Source organism: Phallusia mammillata, chromosome 8, assembly GCF_965637545.1.
Source record: "Phallusia mammillata chromosome 8, kaPhaMamm4.hap1.1, whole genome shotgun sequence".
NCBI classification, from domain to species: Eukaryota; Metazoa; Chordata; class Ascidiacea; order Phlebobranchia; family Ascidiidae; genus Phallusia; species Phallusia mammillata.
The window spans coordinates 17,712,135-17,727,088 of NC_137259.1; positions in this window are offsets into that span (position 1 = coordinate 17,712,135).

Genomic DNA, 14,954 nt, shown 5'->3' on the forward strand with positions numbered 1-14,954 from the left:
GTTTTGATAAAACAAATAAAACATAGCGACAGATTTAGTGGTTTTTCACACTGAATTTTCTTCTTTCAAATATTTTGCTTCACCTCATGATGACAGCTTTATGGCTGGGACGGGAAGGGGTATTACCCCTAACCCCGCTTTTTAATAGAACCCCATGTTTATCGCGACTGAAACCGCAAATTAACGAAACTCTAGCGCAAAAAATACATAACAAAATTATTGAGGGCTGACTCATTGCCCTCAGACTCACTTAAATGTGCACTGAGGATGTTTCGTTTTGCTTAAACAACTTCGCTTTTTCGGTTCGGTTCATTTATTAGGTTAATAAACCTTGGCCAGTGCAAAAACCAACGCACCAACGCAAGTGCATCCAGCTGTCCTGTAGCTTTGGCAATGTTACTTTACGGTTCGTTTGAAACAGGGGCGTGCAACATACGGCCCGCCAAGCTATTTAGTGTGGCCCGCACCAACACACTGCTTAAGAAAGAAAATACAATTCTTCTGAGAATTTAGCAAAATTTTCCACTAGTTTTTGATAAATCTCCTAAGTTGCTATGCTACACGTAACAAGTATAAGCTAAATTAGCGTTTTCCAACCGGTGGATCATACAGCAGTTACAGCAAGTAGCCTACTTCACCGAATGTGACGTAACAATTCCCTTTGTCTAGTAAACAATTATTTTGTTGCGAACGCCAGCTTTGGGCTGAAACTCTGTAAGTTGTAGAAAATAAATTGATTGATGCTTTTGGAAGAATTTCGAATTTATTGTGCACAGGAAAAAAAGTTATGTGGCCCTCGCTTGACACCCGAAATTTGTTGTACGGCCCACCGACGAAAAATGTTGCACACCCCTGGTTTAAAAGAACACGCTCGGCGAATTCCGGAAACCGCATTGGCACCGCTCAGTGCATAAATACTCAGAAATGATCAGTTCGATTCGTAGAAATGCAGAGCATGATGGTCAACCTGCCAGCATAATTCCTGCAAAACGTAGCCGCAAGACATACATGCACGAAAACGGTACATGGTATTACGTTCGTTGTCCTACAGTTCAGATCATTTATACTATTGTTTGACCATTGGTGCTCAAAGCATTGGCTTTTTAATGCTTCCCTCTTTTTTACTGCCTTAGCCCTTCCAAAGTGCGAATTTACTAAAAGACTTTAATCTCGTACACCTCACAATATCACTTTTATGTATTTACCCATTCAACATCTGGAAATTCAAATTTAGAGGAACATGTTTTTGGATTTGCAACCTTTTTGTACAAATTTTCCTTCGACAGAAACACTTACAAATAAAAAAAAGTTTCTTATGTTCCATATACAAATGATAACGAGCCTTGCAATGGAAAACAAACATATTTGACACCAACTTAAAATGTTATGCAATATACAATACGCAGTTCTTTAGGAGAACATTAACCCCATGTGCTGTGTCTATAATCGCATTTCTTGAGCGTATGTTCCCAGGAATAAAATCGATAAAGCTGCCATGACCTTTTGCCCGATAAACGTCCTTAGATTTTACGCCGATCTTATATCTTTCAAAAAGCTCTTTTTACAGAGGTTTAACGTGGCAAAAACCCTGTTTGAAATGTTATGTTTGGTTTGGGTTCAAAATTTGAAAGCAGTGGTAAATCGCAACCAATTTGGATCAATACCTAAACAACACATGACAGAGTGACTTTATAAAGCTCAAGTACTCGTTACATATTGACATAAACAGGCTCACTTCGTAAGTTAAATACACATGTTGTTATCTGGTGACACACAAATTTGTCGCTAGAACCAACGTTCAGAAATATGTTAGCCTTTTCTGCACGCAGCTACCAATATAAACTATAGCCAAGACTTCTATAACGTCTCTATGTCCAAGATTGGTCCTTATTTTAATGAGCAACTTCTGAATAAATATATCATTGCCCTATATCTGATAAACGCTCTCATGTTTTACTTCAGTTCTTTTTAGTATGGACAAGCTTTGTTTAGTTAAGTTAGAGTGGCTATTTTGCTGTAAAAACTTTGCTAAATGTCACAAATAAACTATTTTGCATTTGTTAATCCAATTATTATGTCAGAAACCAAACCATCTGATAAATTTTTGGTAAGAATACATGAATTATTTCTAGTTATCCTTTCCATTAGCTCAACATCGAGGCAGTCTTAGCTATTAAGTCCCTTAAACCGCCTAATGTAACTGCCCTGTTTCTCGGCACGACGCACTCATTTTTCAGCAGTTGTTGTCTCCGCTACAATACCGGACTGGTCACGCTTTTTTGGCTCGGTCGTCGTTTTTAATCACACAGTTTTTTTCTTATGCGTGGGCCCTGATCCAAAACAGGACGAAGTGTGCTGTCATGACACGACGTCTTATTACAAGAGTTGTTTGTTGGGTAATTAATAGTTGGTCTATTTGCGGTTAGTGGGTAGTTTTTTTTGCTTTTATGGCATTCTGGAAAATAGGGACCAAAATAAATGAGATAGGTGTATAAAAATAACACAGTCATTAATTTCCGAAAAAAGTGACTAATTAGGTAAAAAATAATAATTAAAGATTGATTTTCTATTTTTACAAAAACTTTAACAGCTGTTGTTGCTGTAATGAGTAGTTGTTTCCTTTACGAATTAATGACTTACTTCCTAAACATAGTCATCTGTTTGTTAAATGCGTGATCGCAAGTTTAGTGCTTTATTCTACACCAAACATCAGTAAGTTATTATTTAAAATTTTGACATGGGTTTGCATTATTAGACAGTTTTTCTCTCATTACCGTCGTACGTTTTGCCATTTTTAGACCAACGTAAAACAAATAATACCGAAAAAAGTTTGTTTACTTATATTTACACACTAATTTATTTTATTTTATATGGGTCATTATAAAAGTAATTTACTGCAATGGTAACCTATGCTTTGGATAATAGAAAATACTTTTAGCCAGTTCGACAACATTATTTTCGTATTTAAATAGAATCTGTGCTTACGTACGTTTGTCTTCTAACGTGGCAATCGCCTGATCATATCTTCTGTTCAAACATGCATTCGGACAATAAACTTCAAAAAACATCTAATACTTCTGCATTCTAACACCAAGGTGTCACATTCCTGCTTAAGCGTAAAACAAACACCAAGGATTTATGCGCACCTGCTTCTGTTCGACGGGCGACTTACACGATTTGACAGGGTGGAAAATTACGAACCTCATCTTCAAACCGGGCTGACTTAAGCCCAAACAAGACTGGGTCAAATTTCTTGAAATCACCTTATGACTCAATACATGCCGTAAATATGCGTTTCTGGTGGCAACGCAAAATCATCTAACAACCACTTAATTCATGTTTGTTTAATTTTATCCTCGGAGAGTGGGTAAAGCTTAAAGGCGTTTGAGTCCGCCGTCAAGCTGTCTGATTTAATGCAAGTCCGTTAAATCATTTATTTATGGTATTTTTTCGACTTTGGAAGTTTGTAACTTTAATTTAGTTCAACCCATCGGGTTCCACTGGCAATGCCGCCGAAGTTTCTTGCTCGTGAAAAACACAAGCGACCGAGACAGAATTATAACCCTGGTAATTGAAGTTTAAGCGGGCTTAATTCAAACGTTTCGAAATATTCCGTCTAAAAATGCCCCCTAACTGCGGTTTGACAAGCACAACGATTAGATTACCCCGGAAAACAATGACGTTACGCCATCTAATCGTGATACAAACAATACGCGTTTATGTCTACTGTGTTAGTCAATGGGGATAATGGGATGAACTCTACACCCGCTTATTGCCTGTTGTTCACAAAACTGACATAAATGAGATAAACTGAGAGTGATTATACTGAACAATATCAGACCCTCCAACAAACAGCATTGTTGTAATTGAATATAGAACTGCAGATGCCAGTTAGGCGAAATATATATATTCAATGTGAATTCATTGACTGATTCTATAACTTGAAAAATATTTTTTGTTCACAGTTAAATAAGATAAAAAATTTAAACTTAAGAATACATCTAAAAAGGCACGTTTGAACCAATAACGTTCTAAAGCTCAATAGAGTTCTTACATTATGAAGTTCTTTCCGGCTTATTAATTCTTAAAGTGCTTCTTAGTCGCTATGTTTTCTTTGACCAAGCAAACTTACTAGTAAAAAATCTAAGACTGTATGATGATAGTGACCCCATATCTGACTAAACTGTTCAAAGCCTAGTCAGAGTTCAATGAACGTCACAATTTCCTTTCCCCCTTGGGTTCTCGGGCCCCGCTACCCACCTCAATCAACAGTCAACTGGCAAAACGGATTTTCGCACCGATTACTCGGGAAACAGAGCGTGGAAAGCCGCCAAATAACGACCAATTTCTCTAGTGTCCGCTCGTACGACCGCTGTTTCCCATCCAGTAACCTTTGCTACATGAGAAAGCGTTCTGTCTTTCGGTCACAACTGCCCAATATCCGGCCCAACTCGCCTCACTGGGCGCTTACTGACTGACAGATTACTAGGGAAACGCCGAAGGCCCTGAATTGCTGCAATCAGTCATCAAAACAGCGCTCGCGCGGCGGCTATCTTCAAAGAAGACTTGTCTCGTTAAGCTGTCATCCGTAACTTTGCAGTTTTTGCTGAGTGCTGCTGTTATTACTTTTATTTCATCTTTACAATGTTGCTATTATTTTACACCAAAACCATAAAACAGCAAACAATTGAAGTGTCAGACAGAATTTAAACCAGCTTCATCTTATTAATTTTATACCCAGTAATTTATTCTACAAATAATACAAAGACTTAAGACTTTGTTCAATACGCAATTTAAGGATTTGTCTGACATAGTGCGCTGATTTCTTGCAAACGCAGTTTATTACTATGTTGCTCTGCGACCACCTCTAACCAGAGTTGCAAGTCGGGCCGGGCTTTTCGGGCCGGGTTCGGGCCGGGTTCGGGCCGGGTTCGGGCCGGGTTCGGGCTTAGGTATTTGTGAGGAAACGGGCTTAAAACGGGCCTGACTTTACGTTCCGTGTCCGCCATTTTTTTAAAAATAAAATCACTCAGCTAAGTAACAAGTCTCTGGCATTGACCTAACGCCCACCCTAGTCTAAAACGTATTGTTTACTCCATTGTCTACTACTGTGCATTGTGTTTGTTGTTCATTTCGGGCCTAAACGGGCTTTGCAAAAACGTTTCGGGTTCGGGCCGGGCTTCGGGCTTATACTTTCGGGTTCGGGCCGGGTTCGGGCTCAGATTTCGGGCCCGCTTGCAACTCTGCCTCTAACTGCAAACATAAAAGTAATTCATTCTACAAATCAAAGTTTCTTCGTGATTTAGAACCCAAAGTACATTAAATTATCTTCCAAAATCACTTTGTTTTCGCCCTAAATTGTTTTTTTTTGTTCCATGTATGCACCTTTGCTACTTTTAACCGTTTTTAGCTAATCATAAACCCATTATGACACGACAATAGCGACGACAAAACGTGCTTCTCGATGCAGTAAATTAAACGCTGACCCGTCTGACCACAGTGCATGACCGGAATTTTTTCTCTGGACAATTAGTTTTGAAGAAATGACCCGCACTTAACTTAATCACGTTTCGTTGAAAACAATCGCCCACTCTTTGAAGCTGAAATACAACGCAATTCGGAAAACTCGGACAATTATAGGGTCCTTCTCTCGCCGTGGGTCGCTAACCGGCAAACAAGTAATTTTCCCGTGTTCTGTATTAAAGATAATCCGTATTTTCTTACCCACGCAATAGCCTTAATCTGTTCCTGATAAAAATAGTTCTCTGTGATGTCGTAAACAATTACAACAATCGATATTATGGCGTCACTATCACTTTTAATTGTAGAACTAGTTTCTTTATTGGAACTTTCGAAACAATTGAAGCTTGATTTTTTTAAATAGCACTTTGTGATGTCATAAACACTAACAAACGGTATTATGACGTCACTATCACTTTTACATGTAGAACAAGTTTTTGTACTGGGACTTTCGGAACACTTCAAGCCACTTTTAGGGAGTCGACTGAAGTACGCTTATCACCACTTTGGAAAATTCCAAACTTGCGTAACAAACGACTGCTGAAGCGCAAAACAAAGGAATTGGAATACATTGTGATTTCCGGCGCTTTTCCTGAGTTATTGACGTCAAGCTGTTGAGAAAGCAATACCAACTGCATTGTTACTCTTTTCCTGGACATAAAGGTTTCGAATATTCACAAGGGAGACAATAACAATATTTCTCAATTCTATTCGAATAAGGTCCTAAACACGGCAGGCATATGTTTCAAATTAAGCATGACAAAGAATTCGTTCAATACGCAATCTGAGTTTGTTGTCTGGCATAATGTACTGACGTTGAACGGGTTTCTTAAAACATAGTTTACTGCTTACAATCCGTTGGACAACAAACTCTGACTGCAGACATATAAGTTACAATCACCTAACTCTGCTACCGTAGCAAGCAATAACGTATGATACTGTAACATTAAATGGCTGATTATAACAGCAGTTACCGCTGTCAACTTTAGCCTGAAGTCAGAACTATGTAGCAACACGAATATGAAACGTTTATGTGTCTCAATGTTTACGAGTTATCTGTCACTCAAACGCACATACGGCCCGAAGACAGGTTACAAATGTAAACGCAAGCACTTAATCTTCCTTATTGTAGTGTTAAACCACCATTAGCAATAAGTTTAGTATGTCAATGCAGTTTAGTGTGGTTCGTTTTTTTACTTTTTAAGTGGAAAGTAAATCAGGGTCATTATTTGATGTAAATATTGGGTTTTAGGTCTTAACATTATGTACCCAAACCATTTTAACCAAAAAACGCAAAAATCAACACCAACCGAGTCACTGGGACTTTTTGGTCAAAGTAAGTCAACGTAAAAAAATATGGGCTAAGACATTTTTCGACAAATTCTTTAGATTACTTTTGACTTCAAAACTTCCAAAAAAGGTTTTGCAGACCCGTTGCTAAAAGAGATAAATTATACCGTGAATTTTGTGGGTAAGATAAAGTTTGACTTGCATTTGCCGTTAGCCTTTCATTTACTTTTCCCTTCGGCGTTATGCAACCACCGGAAAATTGAAATGTAATTTTGAAAAGCCGGAAAATTGAAATGCATATTGCACAGGTCAAACTTGACAACATGCTAAATACAAAACACTGAACAATTACCTCATTAGAATCCACATTCCTGTTCTTTGAGAGTCTTTAACTCGTTTTTTTAACATTTTATGATTTCGGCGCAATGACAAACGAATTTCCCCCCCAAAAAAACTTTTCCATAAAAGATTAGCATAAAATGTTTTTACAAAAATAATTTCGAATTTTATAGATATAACCGCTTTAGATAACAAATAAGAATAAAACAAGTTTCTAGCATTGTCATGCACACCCGCATTTTGTCACGAAGCCCTAAAGTTTGAACTTAAAATAAAAATTGCACTCTGCAAAAACAAATATTTCGCGGTACGCTTTGAAATCCCTGGTTACATACAGTTAAACAATCCAAACCCCAAGGGTGTATATAGACCAGGGGTCGGCAACCTTTTCAACGCCGCATGCTAAATTACTCGTTATTTTAAAATGACATTAACTTGGCATGCCAACATTTATGTGTGAATAGTAGTTTATTGTGCCAGCTGATTTAAAGTCAATAAAAAGGAGACAAAAATCGTGCGTAGAACCTCGTTTAAGAATTTTAATCACAAACAAGTGAAAGCCAGCAATGTAATAGTTTTAATCATAGCAAAAGTGCGTGAACGTGAATTAACAAGAGCTATGTATCTTTGTACGTTTAAATGTAATATTATTATCACTTCTAGCGAGTTTGTACACAAACGTTTTTGTTGACAACATCACACGAATTGCAGCTGTCATTAGTAGTGCAAAAATATTGCAACCAAACAAGCAATTGCGTTTTTGGAAAATAATTCTAATGTTAATTTACCCTGATGCAAAACTTACATTTTTCGTTGCTAGCAACCACTACTTTTGGGCGTCAACCCTTTATTCACCTCAACCTATTGACTACAAATCATGTGTGATAGGTTATTTATACGCACAACCGTCTCTTTTTTTCCAATCCCTTCGATCGGACCATTCCAACGCACCAACGATATCAATTCGCCCTTTTACATTTTCCAGCTGGCAACCATGTTACAAAACACCAGTTGAACAACAATTTCAGGGCAAGACCATCTCCTATTGCTGCTAGCAGCGCATGTCGACTTGCATGGAGCCTTAATTTAATAATCGTCGCACTGTCTTTGATGTTAATACATCCCTAACGAACGTTTTTATTGGCCACGAGACAAACCTAGCCTTCTTTGTGGGTTCTCATTTTTCAAGTGATCGATGTGCATTTGAGCGTAGCGCTAAACGTTAAAGGGAAACGTGCCGTATTTTTTCATGAGAAAACATTTTTGTAGAAAACATTGGACATGTTCGACGATGACATGGCCATTTCTGTTTTCGAGTAAATTCCATTCGGTTTAAAGGCGAACGGAGATAATTATTTTGATTAGTTGTGCACTTGGCGTGGAGTTAAGCGTTAAAGGAAAACGTGCCGTATTTTTAATGCGAAAACATTATCGTGGAAAAAATACAACGAATAAACGATGACAGGGCCAATCCTCATTTCAACAAAAGTTACTTCGGTTCAAAAGAAAACGAAGATAATTATTTTCATCGACATTAAAGGAGTTTGTACCGTAGTTTCGTTTTATTGGATGGAGTCAATATTTTCATCATGCAAGCTTGTTTTTGGGGTCTTTCTGCCACTTGTGTTATTTGTTTTGATTTATGCTTCGCCAGATGCTGCCCATAATTGCTTCCTAAACTTTCGATTTTATCTTCTCAATACGCTGCAATGCCAACCACAAAAGTCATCCGCCGTTCAGTCGTTTCCTGTTTTTGTGCCATCATACATTGCTTACGTGTTCCAAACAAGCGGGTAACTAAACGAGCTTTGCGCAGTCAATCACTAAGATGCCTTCAAAATGCAATCAAACTTGCGATGTGTTAAGCCAGTGGTTCCCAACCAGGGCCCATGGCCCCCCAGGGGGGCCACGAGCTGTGTTCTGGAGGGCCACAGGAGGATATTCACCAAAAACACCCACAAAAAGCCATTTTCCTTTTTTAATGCGCATAACTATAAGTGTGTGTTGGAAATAACTTTATTTTCAATTTAATCGACTATTTCACACACTATTTGCCTATATTGAGGTTTTTCACGATTACGGATTCTTTTTTACTCTATTCGACCTGTTTAAAACCGAAATTAGTACCGAATTCCAACACGAGATTGCGATTTACATTTTTTAAGGTGGCCACAGATCCTACAGGCTTACTTGAGGGGGCCACGAGGTCAAAAAGTTACGTGTAGGGGGCCATGGTCCACGAAAGGTTGGGAACCACTGTGTTAAGCTGTCTGCTTTTACGAGAAATATTTACAGCTCAATTAACAAGCTTTTTGCGCTGTTAAACCAACAGTGCTAATGTACGTTCCAACCTGTGGTGGTTCGATAGAATATTTTGAGTTTGGTTGTATTAACACGGCACTGTTCGTTTTAAGGATAAATAACTAAACTACTAAATAAACTTGTTCTGAAGGCTTAAGTTGTATTTTACTGACTCTAAAAAGATTAACACTTTTTCAAAAAAAATTTAAATTTCACAAAACAACCTAAACTTGAGATTCAACACCCATTTGTGCTCACTTGTAACCGTATTGATGCGTTTAACAGGAGACATACTAAACAACCTTACCAAAAAACAAACACCTCGTTACACCAGTAACCCACAAAGTACTCATTCCCTGTGAAAAAGCACTACTGTCATAGTTTGCACAGCAATAGCCCGAAACCGACCCTTACACCAGGGCAAACACCAACTAATCACTTGCTACAAAGCAAGGGGTGTGTGCTACTGGCACAATTAGTATCACGGGTATTGTGATCTTGTTTACTCATGGCTTCTGCTTTTTAGAACTTTGCCACTGCGAAATTTTCTCCTATTTTCGCCTAACTGACTGTGATTGGTCGAGGCTTGTCACGTGAACAGTGAAATAGATCGATATGCTTTTTGCCAGGCCTTTTATAGTTAGTGGTCTAAGGCAGAAACAGTGGTCACTTTTCAGTTGACAGCTTAGCAATTTTCCCATTAGCCAATCAAGGAATTTTAACGCTAAATTTAGCCATAGCAAACCATTTTCTACCTGGTTGAGGAAAAATCGATAACTATCAACTCATTAAACAGTGCGTGGTTATCGAACTGGTGTTTCTCTGTATATTTAGGGCTTATTTACTGTAAAAAATCTTTCTTTAAACCCAAAAGTTGCTTACAACAAAAATACTCATAAAAATTGGTGAACCTTTTCTTTGCTTTTGACGCACCTTTTATCTTAATTTTTTCAGATCAATTTTCCCACCTTTCCTAACTGCAGTTTTATCTGCGACTGTAACCATAGCAATCTTACCATCACATTGCCTTTCCCTTTAATTCAAACACTTCTCTGCACATTCAAAGCCGCGTTCGCACCATCAAAGTCACGCGAGTATGTCAGTCAGGTCCACAGACAGCGTGTCGTCAAATATTGGGGCCTTTGTACGGACAAAAACCGCGGCGTGATAAAGACATTCACGGGATCAACCATTTGTGTGTTTTTGACAACTGAAAAAGATGAGAGCCTTGCGATGTCGATCAAAATCAAATTACGGAGCACTCGCTTTTTGAAAGCCACGGAAACCACCAGTCAATAGCAGTGGAAATGGGAGACTCCAAAATAAAATAGTTTAATTAGAAGCACTATAGCCTGGAAAATGGTGTTAACTGACCATTTGCAAACAGCATCCTAACCAAACATTTGAAAGTCACAACCATCTAACAATATCACATCACCTAATAGCACTTGCAACTGCTAAAACAGGTAGTTTAGTAGACCTTTCTATGCTCAAAAACCAGCTTAATGCTGATTTCAATAGCAGTTTTATACAGATCTTCTCTTGACTTTGTAAATTAAACTGTTCGTTAAACCAAATACATAAAATATATTCTGGGCTTACAAATAACTGCATTCTCATACAAATACTTAAACTTCTCATTTTTGCTGAATTCCTCTGCTACACCAAACCCTTACAACACATTTAAACAAACACAGATCCTTTATCGACAAAATTGATCAACTTATGTTTTTCGATTTGGTGCATTGAATCAACCCCCCTTTTTCGTATTGCATCATTACAGCAATATACCCCCTGAAAGCTAAAAGTGTCACATTTTTGGTTATTATTGTTCTCCATGCGTCATTGTATTGATCACAAAAAGCCTACTGGCTTGCTGACGTTTACAGCGTGAGTTTTTCTGAGGCAAACACAATACGTCATATGACGGCACTTTAATTTGTGTAAAATGAATTTACATTTAGGAAAATAACGCAAGGTGTTAATACTAGTGATGCACCGAACCCGCCTAAAAAGGTTCGGGCCGAAACCGAATATTCGGCCACGAGGCCGAATAATTACGGCCGAATCAGGCCGAACCTAAAACCGCATTTCTTATGGGTGTTTTTAACTGAACCTTGTGTTGTTGATGCAAGTGAACTCAGTTATGACAACCAAAATCACTTTCACAATGCGAAAGCTTCACTAAACTTGTAACTTTTCGCAGACAATGTGGCAAGTATTTGTGATGTTTCGTATTGGCGAAAATGAAAATTTGGGTATTAATTCCATGCAATCAAAAAGTTCGGTTTCGGCCGAATTTTCAAAAAAGTTCGGGCCGAAACCGAAACATCGAAAAACAGCGTATTCGGCCGAAATGTTTCGGCCAACCGAAACTTCGGTGCATCACTAGTTAATACTATACACGTAAGAGTTGGCCTGTTTAATATTTTTACGAGGTTGTGGGCAAAATGTTGCTATTTAATTCTACACATGTGAAGTGCGTTTGTTAAAGTTAAAGTTAAACGATAAAATAGTTGAAGAAATAAGAATTAACGTCCAATTTTAGGCATTTATGCATTAACGGATCATTATTTTCATAAAGGTTTACTTTAGAACACTGGATCTGTCCATAAGTAGAATCACGTCTATTTGGGCCGTTGTATTGATCATAAAATGTTCACTGTTTTTTTACAGCTAACCGTTACATAAAATTTGAAATGGTATCATCATAGGTTTGTCACGTCACCACATTTTTTTTTGACTTTCATTAACCAAATTACTCTTAATCATCAATGCAATGTTAGCACTGTAGTGACATATGTTTATCCGCTGATACATAAAACGCATAGCTCTAAACCGAACCAATTTCAATTCAGACAATCTAATTACCCTAATGTAATTCGTATATTCGCGTTTGATAAAGACGATAATTTTCGTTTGATGTTGGTGCTATTTTTTCTGCTCATGAAAATCCATTTCAATTCCCTTGACATATCGTAAAAATCATAATAATTAAAAAACAGCTATGAACGCACGCTATGGGGGTTGGGCTTTTAGCTCCGAAAAGACGAATAGTAAATAATTGATGTTAAAATTGATGGTATTGGCATTGTGTTTGACATCCGTGCCTCTAGCGTTTTGTTGTCGGTAAAAACACGGAAAACTTATTTGTCAAGCTGGTGCAATTTTCCAGCGCAATGAAGCATACTTGATGATTCAAACAGCCGCTTCCCTTTTGAATGCTAACCCTCTATTATATTTGTTTACCGCAAAACATTGGGTCCGAGGGTCTGCTGTTTTCCTTTTGTTTTCTGCCAGCCCCGTATTATTTCCTAGATGTTGTTGTTGTTTTGTAGGTAACTTTCTCCACTGTATTGTGTTTTAAATATTTACAGCTAGTTTCTAATGTGGTTCACGGGCCAGAATTCTTAGTCGTTTTAGCTGTGTGGTGGTATTCGGGTTTAAGTTAAAATAAACGGGCTTGATTTGGGCTTGATTTTACGCTAGCCATTATTTGTGTCGTAATGCCAACTTGGTAAATTTTTGCTCAAATTCTGCATTTTGAAAAGAATTAGCCGACTTGAGATCGGTTCCACTCTTTACTTCATTGTTTGGGCTCGCTTATACAACTCTGTGTACAAAACATAAGCAATTTCATAAAAAAATGTCAAAAAGCTATAAAATCAAAGTGTCTGACACATTCTTGCAATTACACTTCTTGTTGTATTGTATAATTCAGTCGATCAGGTTTAGAAAGTAATTCCACATTAAGTATGTTTCAAATCTCAGACATGCTTTTTCTCCTTTTATGTGAGCAATACGTGTCCTGTCTTAAGAATACAAAGTCAACTGAATTAGCAGATCGAACAAACGAAGGTATTTTCTTCCTGGAGCTGTCGCGCCAAATAATTCGATATTTTATCTTATTTCTCAAAATCAATACCCACAGTCTCCTATTTTGTTTGTTTTCATTTTTTCTCGGGGTTCAACCTAGGACGTTTCAAAGATTAAATCCTAAAGATATTTCACGCTTTTATGTGGGTTCGGCGCAGAGTTGTAAACTGGCCTGAAAGTGGAGCTCGAACTGGCCCGAACCCGAATCGTTTTTGAGAAGACCGTTTAGACCCGAAAGTTTGATTGATAGGTGTATAGATTGAAGCCTCAGGAAAGACCAAGACAACAAACACAATAGACAATTGGTCTTGAACAAGGAGTTTTAGGACTGTTTGACATTAGGTCAGGTGCAGCAACCGGCTACCCAGATAGTTAAATTCATGTAAAAAAATACTGACACAGAGCGTAAACTCAGTCCCGAATCAAGCCCTTTGCAAAAAAAAACAATTGTCCAAACCCGGACCCACTTCCAACTTTGTTTGGGCCTGAATTTACGCTAGGCAACATTTGTGACGTAATTTCAACAATTAGTAAATCTAATTTTCGGCTCAAATTCTGCTTTTTTCAGGAATTGGACTTAAGATCGGTTTCACTCTTTACTTCATTGTTTGGGCCGCTTACAACTTTACACAAAACATAAGCAATGTCATAAAAAATGCCTTAGCTACGAAATAAAAGTGTCTTGAAGAGACCTCTTGAAATTACACTTTATAAATCAGATGTTTAGAAAGTAATTCCACATTGCTGAGTATGCTTCAATTCTAAGACATACTTTTACTCCTTTTATGTGAGCAATACGTGTCCTGTCTTAAGAATACAAAGTCAATTGAATCAGCAGATAGAACAAACAAAGATATTTCCTTTCTGGAGCTGTCGCGCCAAATAGCTCGATACTGTTATCTTATTTCTCAAAATCAATACCCACAGTTTCCTGTTTTGTTTGTGTTTTGTATTTCAAGGTTTTATACACAAACATTGGCTCTGAATTTTTGCTAAGATTATTCAAAACCGTGAATAGTGTACCTATAAATCCTAAAGATATTTGACGTTTTCATGTGGGTCCGGCGGCCTTGACCAATTCAAAGACATTTTTTGTTCCTGGTTTGCTGCACTTTTCACGGGGTCCCAGTCGATAACGAATCCTGATAAAGGTTTTGTTTATGGCCATATATGTGTCAGGCGCGCTGGACCACTCGGCCAAGTTCCCATTTTTTCACAGGGTTCGAACCCAGGACGCTCACGGGGACGCATCTCGATCAGACTTTATATGTGGGCCAGGCGCGCTGGACCGTTTGACCAAGTTCCGCATTTGTCACTTAGTATGCGCGCCACACTCACTTTCTTGAGCTCTCGTCACATAACGCTTTATAATACGGTATGTCAGCGCGTTGTAGCCGTTATCCACCGTTTGTGTCCTTCACTGCTTTGCCCTCTATAACGTTTCAACTTTGCGCAGCTATTTCCGGCCTGGTGATTGTTTCAGTGCAATTCTGTCGCTATGTTCTCTTTCACCAACCGACTCAACTTATAATGAGTATATTTGCGTTGTATCGACATCATGTGTATATTATATTCTGCTTTCAAAATCGCTTGGTGTCAGTCGAGTGCAAGTATTGAACCAAGTGGTG